The sequence below is a fragment of the Bidens hawaiensis genome, unplaced genomic scaffold (assembly GCF_021521415.1).
Source record: "Bidens hawaiensis isolate Kalapana, Puna unplaced genomic scaffold, B.hawaiensis_p1.1 tig00033850_1, whole genome shotgun sequence".
Lineage (NCBI taxonomy): Eukaryota > Viridiplantae > Streptophyta > Magnoliopsida > Asterales > Asteraceae > Bidens > Bidens hawaiensis.
In genome coordinates, this window is record NW_027495826.1 from 218989 (window position 1) to 223376 (window position 4388).

Sequence of the window (4388 nt, forward strand, 5' to 3'; positions counted from 1 at the left end):
GGGTCACCAGGCAAAGGAATGTAGAGGAGACCTTGCGGCAAAGGGTGCTCCTAAACCACCCATGACAACCAAGGGATGTTTTGAGTGTGGACAAGAGGGACATTTTAAGAAAGACTGCCCCAAGCTGAAACAGAACGACAACAATGGAGGTAATGGAAGTGGTGGTGGAAACAATGGTAAATGAAGAGCTTTTGTTATTGGGTCGGGTCAAGCCCGCAATGATCCGTACGTGGTGACTGGTAAGTTCCCTGTGAACGATTGTTTTGCTTCTGTATTGTTTGACACTGGAGCTGATAGGAGTTTTGTGTCGAAAGCCTTTAGTCAACTCTTAGACTTAACTCCAACCCCGTTAGATGCTAAGTTTCATGTTGAATTAGCTGACGGTAAAACTATAATAACGACTCATGTACTTGCGGGATGTAAGTTAAAACTGTCAGGTCATGTTTTTGATATCGACCTTATTCCTTTTACGCTTAGTAGTTTCGATGTCGTGGTCAGCATGGACTGGTTATCCGAGAACCGAGCGGAGATTATATGTCACGACAAGATAGTCCACATTACTACCCCTTCCGGCGAGATCATTTCGATCCGGGGCGAGAGAAGCGGCATGACCACCAGCGTTATCACCCTCATGAAGGCGTAGAAGTATCTACGAAAGGGTCACCCGGCAATTTTGGCGCATATTGTTGAGAAACCCGCGGAGGAGAAGCGAATTGAAGAGATACCGATTGTGCGAGATTTTCCGGAAGTTTTCCCGGAGGATTTGCCTGGACTCCCTCCTAATCGTCAAGTCTAATTTCAAATCGAGTTGACACCCGGTGCAGCACCCATAGCACGAGCCCCGTATCGGCTCGCACCGGCGGAGCTTCAGGAGTTGTCCACCCAGTTGCAAGATTTGTTGGATAAGGGTTTTATCCGACCTAGCTCATCGCCATGGGGAGCCCCTGTCTTGTTTGTCCGAAAGAAGGACGGGACTTTCCGCATGTGCATCGACTACCGGGAGTTGAACAAGGTGACGGTCAAGAACCGTTATCCTTTACCCCGAATTGATGATCTGTTTGACCAGCTCCAAGGATCGAGTTATTACTCGAAGATCGATCTGCGATCTGGTTACCATCAACTAAGAGTGCGCGAGGAAGATATTTCAAAGACGGCTTTCAGAACACGGTATGGTCACTACGAGTTTTCGGTTATGCCTTTTGGCTTAACTAACGCACCAGCCGTATTTATGGATCTTATGAATCGAGTATGCAAGGCGTACCTCGACAAGTTTGTAATTGTGGTTATTGATGATATTCTCGTCTACTCCAAGGACAAGGCTGACAACGAGGAACACTTAAGGGTAATTCTGGAATTATTGAAGAAGGAACAACTGTATGCTAAACTCTCGAAATGTGAGTTTTGGCTTCGCGAGGTTCACTTTTTAGGACATGTGATCAACGAGAATGGTATCCATGTCGATCCCGGTAAGGTAGAGGCCATCAAAAACTGGGAAGCACCTAAGACTCCGACTGAGGTGCGGCAATTCCTAGGACTGGCCGGCTACTACCGGCGTTTCATTGAAGGATTTTCAAAGATTGCCCAACCCCTCACCACTTTGACTCACAAGGGTACTAAGTACAATTGGGGTGACGCGCAAGAATCCGCTTTTCAACTGTTGAAAACCAAACTCTGTAGCGCCCCTATTCTAGCCCTACCCGAGGGAACGGAGAATTTTGAGGTACACTGTGACGCATCGATACAAGGTCTCGGTTGTGTGCTGATGCAACTCGAAAAGGTTATAGCTTATGCCTCTCGACAACTACGAGTTCACGAGAAGAACTACACGACCCATGATTTGGAACTCGGAGCTGTGGTGTTTGCCCTTAAGATATGGAGGCATTACTTGTACAGTACCAAGTTTACCATTTACACCGACCACAAGAGTCTCCAGCATATCTACGATCAGAAGGAGCTGAACATGCGACAGCGTCGTTGGGTCGAGCTGCTTAAAGATTATGATTGTGCCATCAAGTACCACCCTGGCAAGGCCAATGTAGTGGCCGACGCCCTCAGTAGAAAAGAAACAGATAAACCCAGACGAGTGCGAGCATTGCAACTCACGATTCATGCAAACTTACCCGACCAGATTCGCGAGGCGCAACTCGAAGCTTTGAAAGATGATAATCTTCCATCAGAACTCATGCGGGGCATGAACAAGCAACTTGAAACCAAATCGGACGGGGTCCGATATTTTGAGAACCGGATTTGGGTTCCACGATACGGAGAGTTGAGAACTCTGGTGATGGACGAAGCACACAAGTCCAGATATTCTATCCACCCTGGCTCAGATAAAATGTATCATGACTTAAAGGCACTTTACTGGTGGCCGAATATGAAAGCCGACATTGCCACCTACGTGAGCAAATGCTTGACTTGTGCCAGAGTCAAGATAGAATATCAGAAACCATCTGGCCTACTACAACAACCGGAACTTCCAATGTGGAAATGGGAACACATTTCAATGGATTTTATCACGGGTTTACCTAAAACACCGACGGGGGGCGATACCATCTGGGTGATCGTTGACCGGTTGACTAAGTCCGCACACTTCTTAGCGATTAAGGAATCGGATAAAATGGAAAGACTGACTCGCGTCTACATGAAGGAAGTAGTGTCTAGACACGGAGTGCCTGTCTCAATCATTTCTGATCGAGATTCCCGTTTCACTTCACACTTTTGGAAGTCACTGCAAAACGCGCTAGGCACCCGTCTTGATATGAGCACAGCATACCATCCTCAGGCGGATGGGCAAAGTGAACGAACTATTCAGACCTTAGAGGACATGTTGCGTGCATGTGTATTGGATTTCGAAAAAAGTTGGGAACCTCACCTACCTTTGGTAGAGTTTTCGTATAATAACAGCTACCATGCAAGTATTAAAGCAGCGCCGTTTGAAGCACTGTACGGACGGAAGTGTCGATCACCACTCTGCTGGGCAGAGGTGGGTGACAGCCAAATCACTGGTCCAGAACTGGTACTCGAAACTTCAGAAAAGATTGTTCAAATCCGAAATCGCATGGCAGCAGCACGAGATCGCCAAAAGAGTTACGCCGACAAGCGCCGAAAACCTCTCGAATTTCAAGTGAATGACCAAGTGTTACTCAAAGTCTCACCTTGGAAAGGTGTGGTTCGCTTTGGGAAGCGAAACAAACTCAACCCACGATACGTTGGTCCTTACCGGATAACGGAACGCGTTGGTCCGGTGGCGTACCGACTGGACTTACCAGCGGAACTCAGCAGTGTACACAATGTTTTCCACGTATCCAATTTGAAGAAATGCCTATCTGATGAAACCCAAGTAGTCGCTTTGGATGAACTGCATGTTGATGAACAGCTACGCTTCATTGAAGAACCAGTCGAAGTTTTGGAGTGGGAAACCAAAACACTCAAGCACAGCAAAATTCCAATCATTAAGGTTCGTTGGAACTCAAGACGTGGACCGGAGTTCACGTGGGAACGCGAGGATCAAATGATGAAAAAGTATCCTCACCTTTTTGAAGGGCTGACCAAACACAGAAAACCGCGAAACCCGACAAACCGTCAGAAATCACCGGAGGTATGAATTAAATTTCGGGACGAAATTTCTTTCTACTAGGGGATGATATGACAAACTGAAAATTTTTCTTACTTTTTCAGACACTCATCACGACTTAACTCAAATTTTCGGGACGAAAATTCTTTATCATGGGAATGATGTGACAATCGTCAATTTCAGGTTAACTCCGTTAACTCCGTTAACTCAACTCCGTCAATTCAAACTTAAAGATCACTGAATCTATAACGCACACCTCATTACATTTAAACTAGGGTTTAAAAGACGCTTAACACTTACTACATGTGTAGTCTTTCGGGAATTGCACCGAAACGCAAACGAGTTGACGCAAACGATTGGGGAATAAACGAAAAACGTCAAAACAATAATTATGTGATAATTATGTGTTAGACTTATGTGTTATGTGATAACATTATTATAAACGTTAACTCAATGTGCTAGAACTAGTTAATTAAGCTAGAAAAGTACAAACTAGAAGTTGAGGGACTAAAGTGTAACATGTTATTATAAATAATAACATAAACTAAAACCCTAACACTCTTTCTCTCCCTCCCAAAACCGACGGCAGCTCTAAGCCCCCCCCCCCTTGCGATCGGCCTCATATACACACATACAATCAAGATTGTTCAAGTTTGATTGAAGATTAAGGTGTTAGGAAGGTATAAACAACTATCCTATGCATCCTCTATGCTTAATTTCGATTTTAATGGGTTAATTATAAACCCTAGGTCTGATTTTTATATGTGATGGTGTTCATGTGTCTTGTTTTGATTGAAAGATGTATTGATTGTTG